Consider the following 17,104-nt stretch of genomic DNA (forward strand, 5'->3'; position numbering starts at 1 on the left):
AAGATTGTGCCTCTCGAGGCTGATTTTGCCCCTACTTGTGTCTTACAAATTGGGTTTGTTCCCCAGTAAGTCACCTTCTTCTTGCTAATTCTATTAGTGGCTTTTCATGCTGTCTTTCATACATGACTACAGCTTCCCAGCCTTCACCAGCTTTGTCTCTTCTAAATGGAAACCTCACATAGCCCTGCATTAGAAGGCACTGGATTTGAATGACAGCTTCCCAGTAATTCTCGGAAGGAGCCATGGGCATCGACTGTGGCTAGGGCACATGCAGGAACACCTGCAGGAGGCCAGTACATCTGGGTGAGACATTAAGCACCAAGCTTTCATGTCAGTCAAGCTGGGTCCCATTCCCAGCTCAGCCACTTACCAGCTATGTAACATGGGAAAGTTATTCAAAACTCTTTAAGGTCTTTTATTTAGTGTAAAATGGTTTTAATAATAGTATCTATCTTATAGGGTTGCTTTGAGAAATAAGCAAAATCATATATATAAGGCACTTAACACTATGCCTAGGAAACAGCCATTTAGCCATTGTCAATATTGTTAATCATTCATTTATCAATCAGTTGCTATAAATTCTGTACCCTGTTAAGGGCTGAGACTCCCAATTTCTGCCCTCAGAAACCTCACAGTCTGATGGGAAAGGACCACAGGAGAACCAGCAGTTAGGATTCAGGATGGTAAGTACTTTATTAATAACCACTTTTTAAAATGCTATCACTAATGGGTGACAACCATTTTTTGCTAGCCCCATGTGCTACATCCTTATGTAAGTCAAGTGCATAAGCTTTCTAGTCTAAATACGTGAGTTCAAATCCCAGCATTACCACTGAATAATTATGAAATCTTGGGCACATCAATTAACTTATTTGAAACTTAGTTATTTCATCTTATAAATAGGTATAGAAGTTAGAAAAAATAGGATGGGCATGGTGGCTCACACTTGGCCACATAGTAAAACCCCATCTCTACTAAAAATAAAACAATTAGCCAGGAATGGTGGTATGTGCCTGCGGTCCTAGCTACTCGGGAGGCTGAGGCAGGAAGATCACTGGTAAGCTGTGATCACATTATTGCGCTCCAGCCTGGGTGACAGAGCAAAACACTGTCTCTTTAAAAAAAAAAAAAAAAAAAGAAGTTAGGAAAAAAATATATGTAAGATGTCACTAGAGTGTCTTGTATATGGTAGGTGCTTCATAAACGTCTGTTGGCTAGAGTTGAAGTGCAGTGACTAAGGGGGGTTTGGAAAATGCATGCGAGATGGCTATTGTTCCCCACCCCTAGAGAGTCTCTCTGGGTGGCTGTGAAGGCCCAGGCAACATGTCCACCTAGGCTGTGAGGCAGGATTGTGATGCTCAGTGGCTTACCTGGTTTGGACCCTGCTCTGAGCCAATGACTGCAGTCACAGGGACCAGAGGCTGGCACACCAATGGGGTTGCTGGCAAGAACCAGGCAGAAGGTTCTAAATAGGGCAGAACCTCCAAGACCAAGGTAGATAATGGGCATGGGTGTGTAGGCAGAAAGAGGTTCTGAGCTCTCCCAGGCATCCCCAGTTTTGCATACCCCAGCCTCACATCATTGCCAGGATGGCTTATGCTTGCTCCAGGTCAGGCCTTCAGGGGCTGACAGTAGGCAAGTCACATCATATTTCTCTTTGTCCCAGAGGGAGCAATCCTAGTCCTGCCTTTAATGCATGGCTAATGAAATAATCAAATACAAAAGAACCTTGCAAAATATAAAGCACTACAAAAATAAGGCATTATCATTACTGACATCATGACTACTACTACTGCTGCTACAATTACAACTACTAATGACCACTATGATTTATCAGTCTCTATGTGTCAGTTATACTTTAAGATAATCACAAATCATCCCTATAGCCAATTTAGATATATGATGAAGAAATTGAGGCTGAAAGAAACAAGGCTACTACTAGCCCCGTTGTTGACTTTACATGAATTAGAAAAAATATGTCTCTTCTTCTGGGCAGATGTAGCCCCTCTGGGACACACGGCTTGGGAGGTGGAATGCAGGCTGGTTTTTAGCCCCCACTAGCCCTTGAATAAGCAAGCTTGTGCAGGACACACCCTCATCGTCAGTTTTCTGCAATCTCACAGAGAAGGTGAGTGGGCTGGTTCAGTAAGAAGCTAACTTGGGGGCCAGGCGTGGTGGCTGATGCCTGTAATCTCAGCACTTTGGGAGGACGAGGTGGGTGGATCATCTGAGGTCAGGAGTTCAAGATAAGCCTGGCCAACATGGTGAAACCCTGTCTGTACTAAAAATATAAAAATTAGCTGGGGGTGATGGCGGGTACATGTAATCCCAGCTACTTGGGAGGCTGAGGCAGGAGAATCACTTGAACCTGGGAGGTAGAGGTTGCAGTGAGCCCAGAACCTGCCACTACACTCTAGCCTGGGTGACAAGAGCGAAACTCCGTCTCAAAAAAAAAAAAAAGAAGCTAAGTCAAGACATAAATGCAGGCGTGTTCCATTACACAAGGCATGGGTACCCCAGGTAGGCAATCACTGCCTGGAGCCAGCATCTTCTACGTAGACCACAAACACTGACTGGCCCTCTATACACTCAGCCCTGTGCTGCTACTGTGGGATGCACAAGGATGACACAGATAGGAGCTCATACCCCAGGGAGCGCATTGCCTCTGAGAAGGAGCAGAGGTGCTCCTGCTCAGAACACACCAGCCCCAGAACTGAGACAGTGCCCAGAGAGGAACAAAACCGAACAAACCCAGTCCTGTTACGTGAATGAACATTCTTGTAGCAGGGCTTGATAAGCCCGTTGCTAAGCCTACCTTGCTTCCTATCACTGAGCACCTGGCTCTTGGCTCAGGAAAGATAATCACTCTGGGAACCAGCTCTCCTCAGGAGACCTGGCAGAATGCTCGCAGTCCAGGGCAAAACCTGCCTTTCAATAGAGCTTCACCTCCTCCCATGTCAGACAAGGGGAAACTCAACCCATAAAGGAAAGGGTTTGCACACACAAAGCTCTGCTGAGAGCCTGCAGTAGTAAGTGACCGCCCCGAGAAAGGAAGGAGCCCCAGCTCTCCCAGCTCAGAGTGTTTCCTAAACAAAGACCCTAAGTGTCCTCCCGTGACAACTCGAGACACGGGACACTCAGGTCCCAGGAGCACCTGCAGCTATCATCTGTCAGTCCCGACACCAGCACTGTCTGTGCTGAGGTTCAAGCAAAGAGATCAGACAAGCACTGGAGTGGGAGTGGGGGCTGCAGAGGGCAGGTGAGGGGGAAAAGGCTTTGGAGAGACCAATATGAATAGCAGTCATTTTTGTCTGACCCCAAAGAAGAGGGCAAGGGAGAGCTGTGATCTGAGCCAAGATGAAAGAGTGATTGGCCTCCCCTACTAATCAAAGAGTTTAATGAGGCTTATTAAAAGCCCATTTCTAGGTGTTGTTGAAAAATTACACCCGTGTGTGTGTGTGTGTGTTTTTTTTTTTTTTTTTAATAAGAACTGCTTTCTAGGGATTAAACACACACACACTCCCCAAAAATCCCATACCCCACACATTCAGTCACATTCCCACAAAACCTGCGTATCATGTACATTACAGCATTCTGGGTGCATCTACATCAACCATGGTCACAATTCACAACATCCACATGTATTGTAAGACATAAAGGCCAGATCACTGAGGTCATTCATGCACCTTTTGAAATTACAGATGTTGAGGGACTCTAGAGCTTCATCCTCAAGGAGTTGTCATCCACATAAACAAACAGCATAGCCTCTAATCCACAGCATTCTCTGTGTCTTGCCTGAGGCAAGACAACTCAGCAAAAGCAGAAGCTACCAGGCTTGCTTTAGAGTCCAGGATCATTAAGCTTTGGTAAAGCAGCAGTTTTACAGCAAGGTCACTGCACAAGAAGGGGCTGGGGGGCTGTGTCACTCCTTCCACTCATGGTGGATTCTCTCTGATATGCTAAATCCCAGCCACTTGGTAGAGCCAGTCCTGGGCCTGCAGCAGGTTTCCCTTGGTTCTCAGCTTACTGCAAGCTCACAGCTGCCTTCACTCTCAGGCAGAGAAAACATTGCTTTCTGGAACAATCAGCTAGATGCAGAAAAGAATCCCTTGCAGAAAATTATCCCACCACTAGAGTGGTGCTGATCTCCCCAACATGATACTCACTGCCAAGGGGTAGAATGCAACAATGACAATTCAGATGCTACAATTACCACGTGGAACAGTCTGCTGTTATTAGAAATAAATGTTTTGAAATTAGTAAATCTGGGTTTCAAGCCTAGCTCTGATTTCTTACTCAAGGTATGCCTTTGGCCCACTCTTTCAGCCATCGTTTTCTCCTTTGCAAAATGGCAGTAACAACTTCCTTCTACCTTATAGAGTTGTGGGAAAGACCCCAAAGCAGATGCTAGAAATTCTCATAATGAGACAATAATGGGAAAATGGAGGAACTCATTGATTGGGTTGTGAACTCCTCAAGGGCTTGTGTTGTATTTATCTTGTTCTCAGTGCCTAGTGCTGAGGCTGGGACTAAATACCCTGGGGAAAAACAGTGTGAAAGCAAGCAAGCAGAATGAGTGAATCCATGAGTTAAGTGGCTTGCCTAAGGTCACAGAGCAGGTCATTGCAGGACTTGAGCCCAGAAGTCTTGACCACACTAGTCCAGAGCTCTCTATTCTAGATGTATCAAACAGTTGGGTCTATTGAAGGGAGAGTGAGTGTCACAACAACTGCAGCATGGACCAGTTTTCAATAAGCCCCACTATTCCCAGAGAAAGACCCAATGTTGGCCAGGTATGGCCTAAAAGGACTTCACAGACTCACCTGTTAAACATGTCAACTCCACACTGGGAACAAACAGAAGCCACAAGTGCAAGTAATACTCAATTGCCTCAAACCGGCTCATCTTATTTAATGACTTGTGCAATACTGACTTGAATTGCACAAAACAGAAAAGTCACAAGCCTGGGACAATCCATCTGGCAGGGGTTAGGTCTTGCAGACTGGAAGCATATAGGTTCACTTTCAGCATCATTACTTACCTACTGACCAAGTGTCCGAGAGATCACTAGCCCTCTCTGATTCTCAGTTTGTCCATCTGCAAAACAAGAAGACAAACACAATTAATTCCTTGAGCTCGCTGGACTAAAATGCATCACAAGTTTTATGCCTAGAATTGGTTACCAACTACCTATGATTCCAGGTAACTGGGAAAACTGAGTGGTCAGGCGCTGCAAAATAACTAAAACATGAAGTGCAATAATAAATTAAGCATGATAATGAATAGTTACGTGTCAAGCAGGACACTCGCTGATGGTGCCCAACTCTCAGCGCAGAAAATTCAGCCTTCCAGTCATTTGGGCACTTTTTACTTTTCATAGATGTCAAAACATAAAAGACCATTAAAAATACCAGGAGAAATAAAGCAAAGAAAAGGGCCACAATCTCGACACATTCACTTCCAACAATTTGGGCTTTTTTTTTTTTTCTTCCTTCTATACATAGAGTTTATCATTTTTCAGAGCAGAGGTTATCAAGATATACTATATTAAAAAGCACCATGCCAATCATGATTTTCCTCTCTTGCCACCTGTGTTAGGCCATGACCATTGACCATTGCCCTTATTAACTCATTTTCCTTCCCATCAGTTTCCTTTCATCAGTTTCCCCAAGGCCTTTCCAGGTGTGTGGTCAGGTCTCTGACAGGCACTGTCCATACCTGAGCCCAGAACAGTGAGAAGCAAGCAATCTGTTGGAGTCCTCGAACTGGCCTTTCCCTAGTCTAAGTTCAGTTGCTTCATCTGAAAAATAGGGAACCTGGACCGGCTGGTCACAGATACCCTTTTTAACTTGAAAAAGCAAGGCTAAGGAAAAGAGAAGGAAATTCATATATTTGAGTCCCTACTATGTGACAGCTATTGAGCTAATAATACCTACAGATATGATTTCATGACCCTTATAACTATCCTGGGAGATTTTATAGGCAAGAAAACTGCAGCTCAGCAAGGCTCAGCAAGCCGTCTAAGGCCGGATGCTGTAATTTTGGTACCCCATTCATATTTTTGCCATATCCATGTGTCACCTCTACTATCATTTACTAATTTTCCCAAATCAATTCATATTTTTTCTTAACTATATTTTTAAATAATTTTCAAAAAATATTTCTGCAGCTCTATTTCTGCCCTTTTTCTCCTATGAACAGCAACCTTGTGACTAAGACAAGTTCTGTAATTACAAAATGGTTGCTGCAGCATGAAGGAATTTGTCATTGAAACCATTCGAACAATAGGAAGTCATAGGTGTGAGGTGCTGTGAGTATATATATAGATATACACACACACACACAATTTATTAAAATAAGTTTTGGAGTTGAAAATGCTCATCCATGTACTATGCGAACTCCCAGTGGTGCCCCTGCTACACTTTGGGGAGCTGGTCTGAAGTCCTTCAATGCACTGTGACTTCAGAACTGAAGTCTTTCATCTTTCAAAGCTGAAATCGTAAAAATGCCTAATACTTAGTCTATGTCAAGAAAGTCACCAGGGTCACACAGCTAGTAACTGAAGGAGCCGGGACCAGGCCTCTGCTTGCCTGCTTCTAACCCATCCCAGTGCCCCAGGAGCACACTCAGCTTCCGTCCCCCTCCTCAGACCCCAGATATGCAATTCTGTGCCATATGGCCACCAATTAAGTTGTTTTCAAATCCAGGCAGGGTCATCCTGTTTTGTTATGTTGTCCTCAGCTTTTCCATAAAGTGACTAGATTATATCGATACTTATTTACATTCCCAAAAGGGCGCTTTAGTATAAAGCTGCATCATTTCTAAAACCATGTTTTGAAAATATGAACTGAAAGTGATTCTTTCTTCAATGATCCAAAATAGTAACTGAGGAAATAGAAAAGGCTGATAACCTAATACCCAGGAATGCCATTGCCACTTCAAATGAGTATAAAATCCCAAGCCGGTGAGGGGAAGTGGGAGAAAGTGACAAAGTGACTGTACTGGACACTGATCGAAGCTGTTGTCTAGTGTCTTTTTAAAGCTCTAAGCTTCCATTTCCTGTCATCTGGTTTTAAATTAATTGGCATGAATTTTTTATGACCAGAGAGCAAACAGGTTGAACGTCCCATAGAACTGGGTTGGGCTTGCTTTCTGCTGAGCTGCCCATTTCTGCACTGAATATGAGCTACAAACTGTGCAGAAACAGGAACACAAACAGACCCCCCTATTCATTCTCTGTCCAATGACACCTCTTCCAGGAAGCCTTCTCCCACCAACCAGAGTCAGAATTAGTCCCCCTCCTCTGGCTTCCCTCACAGCAACGCTTATTACAGACTCTGTTACACTGCAGTCATGCATTGTTTTCTTTTTTAAAAAAAGTATTTTCTTTCTGGCTATTTACTAAATACAATAAAAACTCAACACCGTCAATATGATTTCAGATATAATTCCTTTTAAGCCTTTTTGTATGAATACTTACACACACAGACATCCACACAATGTACATTCAGATGTTTTACAAACTGAGATCATACCATACAAGCTAATTTTAATCTATCTTTAATTTAGTAAAATAGCATGCTTTTCAATGGTTACATAGATTTATAATTAATATCCTACTGATGGACATAGTGTTGTTTCTAATTTTTCACTAGTGTAAATACTCTAATATCTTTTTACATATTTCTTGTAGGGTTGTTTGATTATATGCTTCTACTGTATTGCTTAACATTTAAAAAAATTATAGCTGCTCCTCACCTGAATGTATCATTTGTCATTTTTACCAGCAGTATATGAACATGCCAATTCCTCTCGCTCTCATAAATATTAGGCATTAGCATACTTTAAAACATCTCTATTGATGCGATAGGTAAATGGTACCTAATTATTTTAATCTGCCTCTCTTGAATATCAGTTAAACATCTTTCTCTTGGTTTCTTGTTCATCACACTTCTTCTTTGGGAATTGCTGTGTTCACTGTGCTTTACTCATTGTGGGTGTTAGTCTCTCTTTGGTTGCTACATGAGAGTTTGCTATTTGTCTTTTACCCTGATGATTTTGTAGCTTGCTTCCAGTGTGTCTAATCACAGTAAAGGGTACCAACATCTACTAGTTGTTCCCACCAGAATTCTGGGTACCTATTTTGACACCCCCCAGCATGTCACTACTCACAGCCTATCAGTCACCAAATCCTATCAGTTCTACCTCCTAAATACACCTTAATTTGGCTCCTTTCCCTCCTTCTCCAGCACCACACCCTCATTCATGATACCATCATCTCCCTAGGGGACTTCCGCAGTGGCCTCCCACTAGTCTCCCACATCTTCTACTCCAATTTTCTCACCACCTCAAGCCAGAAGGATTTTTTTAATGCAAATTGGGTTATATTTTCTGCCTAAAACTTTCTGACAGTTTCCTATTCTACTGAAGATAAAATCCAAAGTCCTTCATGTGTTCCTGTGCCTCACAAGGCTGCTTCCAGAACCTGGCTGCTGTACTGCTCAGGTATTGCAGATACATCCATCTGCCCCACAGTCTCTGTAACTGAGCCAACTGGCCCCCGTTCAGGCTTGCAAATGGATCAAGACCCTGGGTGCTGCTCCCTCGGGCTGAAAGGTTGTTTGCTCTCCTCTCTGCCTGGCTGACCCAAATGAACCCTTCAGGCTTCTCAACTCCAATGCCGTCTCCTCTGAGAAGCCCTGAACCCCCAAGTTAAATAAGCCCCTCTGACTATTTGCTAGGATTTCCTTTGCAGCACATCTCACAATTGTATTTAAGCACTGTTTGGCATGGTTGGCTTAATGAGAACCAGGCTATACGCTCTATGAATGACATGGTTTGAATCTGTGTCCCCACCCAAATCTCATGTCAAATTGTAATCCCCAATGCCACAGGCAGGGCCTAGTGAAAGGTGATTGGATCATGGGGTGGATTCTCATGAATGGTTTAGTACTATCCTCTTAGTACTGTCTTCTTGATGATGAGTTCTCTTGGCATCGCCCCCCATGCTCCCTCTTCCTCCTGCTCCAGCCATGTGAAGTATCGGCTTCCCCTTTGCCTTCTGCCATGATGGTAAGTTTCCTGAGGTCTCCCCAGAAGCCCAGCAGATGCGAGAACAGACTAATACAATCAGGACAGAGACTTGATCTCTCTTGTCTACCACTGTCTATGCAGAATTTAGCATGGTACTTAGCACATACTAGGCACTCATTGAATACTTGCTGGATTACTTTCTTTAAAAATATTTTTAAAAAATATTTAAATAACCTATCTATTTCAAGGATCAAGCAATTACCTCTAGGTTTTCACAGAATTTAACACAGGTCTTCATACAGAAAGCAGCTCCAGTGACAAACCAGTCCTGTCTTCAAATGTGCAGGGTCTAATTTAAGGGTCTATTCATGAAGGACTGTTCCATTTCTCTCCACGTACAAAATTCAAAGCCCTGGCTTGGGCAGCCACAAGAACACTATGGTGAACATATCTGAAAAAGTCCATGTCTCATGCTTTTCTCCAGCTCCTTCCTCTCTCCACCCTATGTTTTGCCTCTATTCAATGAATGCCTTATCTTAAATGGACTTAATTTCAAATTATATATTATATCTAATATAGTATACCAAATTATATCTAATTCACTGCCTTCTCTCCCAACATTTTAAAACCAATTTACATTACTAGCATGATTGACTTGATGGTTCTCTATAGATCAATACCTATATTTATGAATATTAAGTTACTTTCTTGAATTAATTGTTGGTCAGAGAGGCTCAGTACTTCCCTAACGACATCTCTTCCCTGCTCCCTGAGTCTACATTGTACTCAATTCAGCATTTGGTTCACTGAACTAACTGAAATTGTACTTCCCCACTTTCCTGTAGGGTCTCCAGGTTGTAAGTCAGAGATCGGGCTGTGGTGCAGAGCACCATTTCTTCTCAAGCTCACCACAAAGTACCTTGGGCATAATGATCAGTTGCACGTAAGGTGTTGATGCCCTCACTTTGGTCATCTTAGGCCACTAACATACTAGTGCAAGGAGTAGAAGGAGGCCAGAAGGTCAGAGATTTACTGGGGCCTATTATGTAGGGCTTAGGAACTCACTCATGCCAAGGAGGCACAGGATAAGAATAAAAGCTCATTTCCTGCCCAGGAAGAAATTGGGTTTTAGCTGGGAAGACAAGACCAAGATGCAGTAAATAGTCTTGGCCTTGACTGTGTCTGAAGGCTCCTCTCTTCAAGATTCTGCTTCAAGAATCTACTTCAAGATTCCTTTTATTTAAGCATCGCTCTATATAGAGTGTCCTTCTTCAGCTAAAGATCCCAGGAAGAGGAACTGGAATAACTGGTGAGGTCCACTAGGTCTTTGTTAAATGTTGCATTGGCTCTGGAATCAGAGTTTGGATTTGACCCCTGGTTCTATTTCCTCCTCTCTGGGTGACCTTGGGTGGCATATTTAACCTCCCTAAGTCTCTGTGTTTTCATTTGAAATGTGGGGATAGTAAAAGTACCTACCCCTGGGTTGCTGCAGTACTTATATGTCTATGACCTAGCAAAGGCTCAACGAATGTTTGTGAATATTATTCTAATTGCTAGACTGTGATAATCCTAGTTAACAATAAGGTATTTACTGTGTACCAGACATTGTCCTAAGCACTTTACAATATTTTAACTCATTTAACCCTTATAAATAATTCTGTGAGTTAAGTACTACTATTTGCCTCATTTTATAGATAGAAACTGGGGTAGTGAGAGGCTAACAAAATTGCCTGAAGTCACAAAATAAATGTTGGAGCCAGGATTTTGAACCCAGGCAGTCTGGCTCCAGAAGTCATGCTCTAAACCATTAGACTATTAATCATAATAATAATTACATAATGACTTACTATAATTTTTAGTTACTAATAATCACTATTCATTGTTATTAATGATGGGTGGCTGGCCCACTCATATAGGTCCCCAGGCAGCTGGGGTGATTGGGATGGGGTTTGGGTTGGTAGGGTGTTTGGAAGATATCCAAGCTCACTGAAGTTCAAGAGTCTTCCAGTTCCAGGCAGGAACCAAGGATATGAATAGAAAACCAGGGCAGAAGGCCAGTTCTGTGTGTTGGGCTAATATGGTAGGAGTGGGAATGGAAAATGAGATGGCCTGGTAAGCCCTGGGTACTTTGGGAAAAGGGTTGGAAGAAGGACACCTGAACTTCCAGGCTTCACCTACCAGCAGGGCTGAGGCTTCCACTTGATGTCTCACTGTATCAAGGCGGACTCTAGGGCTAAGTGGGTCACAACTTGCAAGGGAAAGGTCCCAGTAACTTAGCAAAGAAGGGCTAGAGAAGGTGCAAGCTAACGTCTTCTTTCTGGAAGTCTCTGCTGTCCCTGCTCACAAAGTCCCAAGAATCCTGAGGCTCAGAGATGCTTCTTGAGCTGGAAGTATCTACTCTTGAGATGCGAAAGGCAATTTCAGGAAATTCTGTTGATTTAAGCTGAGTTGCTTGCACTGCCACTGGATGTCTGAGTAAAGATGTGTTCTCCTCCAGGGACCATGGTCTGTCAATTCCAGTGTTATCATTCATTGTCGGGGCTTGGATATTCCCCCCGGACATCCACTGCTGATCAGATCCTTGAAACATGCTCACTTTGGTTTTCTTTAGAGTCAAAGATTTTGTCCTTTCTCCCTCCCTCTTGTTTAGGTACCATTTTTGAGACCAGTCTTGGTGGTGTGAAGCAATTTAGGATGAGAACATTGTACTGCAGCCACAGGACCTCAGCCTCAACAACCTACCAACCTACTAACCTACCATGGCTTAGTGGGGCCAAGAGTGAAATCCTAATGTATTAACTGGCCTCGAAAGACCAGCTGCATCCTCCTCTGGGTGCTCTCATCACAGCTGCCTCCCCTGCAGGTGCTCCCCAGCTGAGGACACTCTGCATCAACTTCCTCTCAGAGTGAGATCATTTTCTGTGTTGTGCAACAGAAATAACAGATTTTCTTATTTACCTAAAAACATGGAAAGTCTAAGAACAATCTAAGAGGTTGCCTCATACTGTCATTTCTTTTCAACCAGGCCCACAGAACCACGTGAGAGAGATTTTTAATAGAAAAACAAAAACAAGGAAGTCAGCTCTTCTTGAAAGATCAACTTATCCACTCAGCAACTTTCTACTCACCCTCTTGCATTTAATAAGCAATGCTGGTTGCTTACTCTGAACATCAGACTCAGATTGCAATTGGTGGCTGGGAAGAGTGAAAAGAGCATGGGCCTGATCCATGTTCAAATCCCAGTTCTGACTCATGGAAGTTTTGTGACATTGAGAGAGTTACTTAACTCCTCTGAGCATCAGCTTCTTTATCTGCAAAGTGAAGATCTTTATCCCAGCCTTTCAGAGCTGGTGAGAGAATTGGCATTTCTCAAACATTGAGTTGAGGCCTTCAAGTCAGTCCTTAAGAATATTCACTGCTTTTACCATGTCTACTACCAATCATGGTTAATAAGACATGCTCACTGCACTAAAAAGGTCCAAAATGTTACTGGTGGATGGGAAGCCTGTTATCTATAGTGGGATCCAGTGAGGAAGAGGTCAACTCTACTGGGATGGAATGGGCAAGAGAGACTTCAAGGGAGACTCATGAGCACAATCTTTTCAAAACGAAAGGTCTGTGGCAACAGGCATAAAATGTGGATACACCCTGAGAAGCACAAGCTTTAGAAGGAGATGCGGAACCTCTGATCGAGCACAGGGACTACAAAGGGCTCAGGGGCCAGCTTCTAGCAATGCGGTCATCCACCAAAGGCTTTTAAGCTGGGCAAAGAGAAGGCCAGATTTGTCCTTGAGATAATCACTCTGGCTGCTTTCAAGACAGACTAGAGGGATGAGGCTGGGAGAGAGGCTGGAACAAATAAAGCTGCAGAGCCAAGGCTGATCTAGGCCCAAGGAAAGGGTCCCTAACTTCATTTGTGAAGCCACTGGTCACCCTTGCCAGCTTCTTCTAGCAGCCTGGCTACAGCAGCCCAGTTCCTGAAGGCTGTGGACCTGGCTGCCTCAGAGCTGACCTGTGGAGGCTCCTTTCAGGCACCAACTGCAAAACCATCCACCCGAACTGTTCCTCTCTGACTCTGCTGGCGCAGGGGCTCCTCTGCTTTAGGCCCTCTGATCCCTGCACCACTCGAGTCTGGAGCCATGGACGGGGTGATTGAGCTGCTGCCCTAGCCTGTACCAGTCCAGTTAATTCAATTCCATGCAGTTAAATGATGTTTATGTGTGGATCCTATGCTCAGCTTTGAGGGTCACATGAGACTGTAAGAGACAAGGCACACGAGGTTTATAGTAAAGGAGACACAGCTGTTCTGTAACCCAAAGCTGAGTGTTGGAATGTGCTCAAGAGAGGGCCGAGTGACAGTGCTCTACTCAGGGATATGGGAGACAGGGCCAGCGACCCTCCTTGGCAGCATCAGAAAAGCTTTTTGGAAGAGGAGCGCACTTGCCTGGGCCTGGAGACTAAGAAGGCCCTTGGTAGTCAAAGGATGAGAAAGGGGCCTTTAGGCTGAGGGAAGCCGTGTGGGGAAAGTGCTGTTGCCTGTAGTGGCTAGACCACAGGAAGGAAAGGAGGTGACAGAAGACCAGGGCAAGATAGGTGGGCTGAGGTCATGCTGGGAGGGGTCTGAGGTCCCTTTCCACTTTCTTCCCTAAGGCAAGAAATGGTCACATAAGGAGAAAGACATTAATTTTCATTCAGTACCTACTATGCCCCTGGTAGTGTGCATTAGATGAACCCTACATGTACACATTTAGTCTGCATTTTATAACTATCCTCAGAAGCAGATATTATCACCATGCCCATTTACAACCAAAGAAACCAAGGCTTAGAGGGATTATGTAGCCTACCCAAGGCCACTGAAGCAGAAATGGAACTCAAATATATGTATTCCAGCCCAATGATGCCCACTCTGTATAATACCAACTCCCTAAATGATGGAGGCAGATGTATGTCCTTCATTCAAACAGCCAAGAAAACCTAGACTCATCATCACCACCACTGCTGCCATAGTTATGGACTCCAAATTTTATTTCGTAAGGGAGGAAACGTACCAGATGTGCCTCTTTGTAACAGGATCTTTTAAGATTCCCGAGGATATATGTTTAATTAAAATCAACCACTGTCAGATCACCTGTGCTCACTGACGGCTTACAATGTGCAAGGTGCTTCCACTCCATGCTCATAGTAACCATCACAACAACCCTATACAGTTGGTTTTACTCCCAAAGTTTTATAACTGAGGACACGGCGGCTCAGAGAGGCAATGAGATTTGCCCCAGTTGCACAGAGTGGCAGTGGGTACGAGAAGCACGTGTTGTGGTGCTTGAGCCCACCTGTTCACCTCAAACTCAGAGGGCCAACAACCCAATCCTCACGTTTTCTCTCCGAAGGGTCCTCTTCTGCTGATCCCCATCTCAATAAGTGATGCCACCTTCCACCAGCTGCATAAGCTAGAAACCTAGGTCACTCCTGACATCCCTCTCTCCTGCACTGAACCCCCCAGATCTAAGCCATCGTTGAGTCCTGCTGGTTCTAACTCCTCAGTCTCTCCCGATTCTGTCCACTTCTCATCATCCCTGTTTCTACCACCCTATTCAAGTCACAGTCATCTCTCACCTGAGCTTCCACAATGGCCTCCCAACCAGTCTCCCTGCACTCGTCCTCATAGAAGATGTGACCCCAGCCCTGGTGATGGGCCCCAGCATGGCTCAGCCCCTCTCAGCAGCCTCGTTTCCTTTTGCTCTGCCATTCTTTCCTTTCCTCAAACACTCCATTTTGTGTGACCCTAGGCTTTTTGCTCTCTGTGTCTCAGCTGCCTTCTCTGCAAAACAACAAGAATTGACCAGGCCCCCGAGATCCGAGATTCCCCACCAAGGATCTGCAGGATGGGGAGGACGAAAACTGAGAGGATATGGAGCCCTAGAGATCCGAGCAGCACCGTGCCCTCCCACACAGGAGAACTCAACTTGGAGCCAAGGCCGGTGGGAGGGCAGGAGCCTGCACTGCCTCTCCTCCCACCCCATCCCGGGCTTCTCAGACAGCTTCAGCCACTGACAATTAGGAGATGTTGATCTGATGTAACTGAAGGCCAACCAGGCTGCACAGGGCCCAGGGAATTGCCTTAGAAGCTGCTACTGGTGAGAAGGTGGCTCAGGCTGGGTGGAGGGGCCCAAGGCAGAGCTTGGCACTGAATGAGGGGCCTCGGGCCTAATCCTCAAGGAGTCTAGAGTCCCAGGAGTTCGGGCAGCCTGGAGATCAAGGGCCTTCGCCTTTTTGTCCCATGGACCTCTTTGAAACTTGTAAACCCCTTCTCAGAAAAATGTTTCTAAATTCGTAAAATGAAAATAAGATTACAAAGAAAACCAATTATATTTAAATAGCTATCAAAATGTTAAAATGAGAAATTTGTGAGACAGTTAGATTTTTCTTCCTTTTTCAGTCATAACAAGATCTAACGGTAGGTCTAATAACTATCATAACCTTGAGGTAGTGATGAGTGTAAGTGATATTTTGAGGTATCTGCAACAACTATAATGGGATACAAAAATATCTGATTCCTCCTGGTAACAAAGTCCCAGAGATTGCTAATGCTATTGTGTTTTATTACCCATATTCACAGCGGCAGAAAATGCTAACTTTCAGTTATTTTTTCCCAGCCACATGCTCACATTACCAACTTCTAATTTAGGGCAGTGACCTCACTTTACAGAAGAAGAAAACTGGAGCTCCCAAAGGGGCAGGGGCTTGCACAGGGCTACACGGCACGTTAGAGTTAACTCAAGGCTAGCACAGGCGCCTGCTGCCCCCCAGGCCACACCACCCACTCTGCAGAGCCACCTCCCAAGTGCGAGACCCACAGAACAATCATTTCACTTCTCTGGGCCTTGGTTTCCTCACCTGTAAAATGGGAATAACCACACCCACTTCTGCAAGCTGCTGTGAGGACGGAATGAGAAAAGAAGCAGGAAAGGGCCTTGTTACCTGGACAGTGCTCTATAGTTGGGTATATATCAGTAGCAGGCAAGTAATTACTATGCACTATCTGATGAGAAACCAAAGGATATGGAGCTCAGTGTGGCAAAGAGGAATGCCTATAGAAGCAAGACAATAAGGAGGGATGGGGACTATGGTAAACTCTAGAACTCATGCTCTTCTGAAAAGGGGAGCATCCACTTACCGCCAGTGGAGGATGGCGAGCCTAGTGTTAACAAATCTGACTTTCTAAGAGATGGTAGAAGTCCACATGTTTGGTAAAATGTCATTGTTTTTATATTCAATTCTTTGATATTAAAAACAGAATGTGAGTCCCAAAACATCTATATGCTGTCAGGTTGCAGCCCCTTGCGTTTACAGCGAATTTCATTGCCTTGGGAAGGAAAAGATGAAGCGGGTCAGTGTTCTTCCCATAAAGGCCAAGAGGGTCCTCATCCCATCCTGGCCGTGGAGGTTAGAGGGGGCCCGTACACGGTGAGCATTCTTGTGATGGCCACCAAGGCCTCCCAGACAAGAAAGTTAGCTACACATTTGTGTTCCAGCCCTTGGCTTCTGGGAGGCTGCCTGGTTTTATTAATAACCCTGGACGGTGCTCATAGCACATCAAGGTAAACAGAGACATTTCCAGGGTGTGCACTGTAGGCAATTCTAACAGATGAAGAAGAAGCAGGTTTCCAAATATAAATAGGAAGATAAGATAAGCAGGCAGAGATCCAAGTCAGCTTCATACTGAGTTGCAGGCTGTGAGCCATAGACTTAGAGAATCGTGGCTCACTGGGGCTGGAAGGGGCCCTCATTTGGAGGATAGAGAAACAGGCCCAGAGAAAAGAAAAGACTTCCCAAGGGTTACATTCATTAGATACTCCTGATTTCTTATAGCAGCGGTTTTCTCATCTAAAGACTCTCACAAATCCACTCACAGTTTCCAGAATGTGTTATCCTCTCCCCAGCCCAGTGTTGCTGCCCATGCTGTTACCTCCATCTCTGGCCATCTCAGACTTGACCATCAAGATCAGCTGGGTCTGCCTGTGGGAGCCTGTCCTGACCCCTCCAGGCAGGGGTGGATGTGGTGCTGCTCAGC

The 17,104-nt window shown here is 44.6% G+C and overlaps 1 protein-coding gene across 2 annotated transcripts in view; it reads right to left on the bottom strand.

Annotated features, from left to right (window-relative positions):
- Positions 1-17,104, bottom strand: part of TENM4 (teneurin transmembrane protein 4) — a 792,376-nt gene that overhangs the window by 646,763 nt on the left and 128,509 nt on the right. For both annotated transcript variants that reach the window (XM_015115340.3, XM_077964103.1), the window contains exon 2: positions 5,042-5,097. The gene's annotated coding sequence lies outside the window, so the exon portion shown is untranslated. The remainder of the gene's footprint in view (positions 1-5,041; positions 5,098-17,104) is intronic.

The sequence above is a fragment of the Macaca mulatta genome, chromosome 14 (assembly GCF_049350105.2).
Source record: "Macaca mulatta isolate MMU2019108-1 chromosome 14, T2T-MMU8v2.0, whole genome shotgun sequence".
Classification (NCBI taxonomy): domain Eukaryota; kingdom Metazoa; phylum Chordata; class Mammalia; order Primates; family Cercopithecidae; genus Macaca; species Macaca mulatta.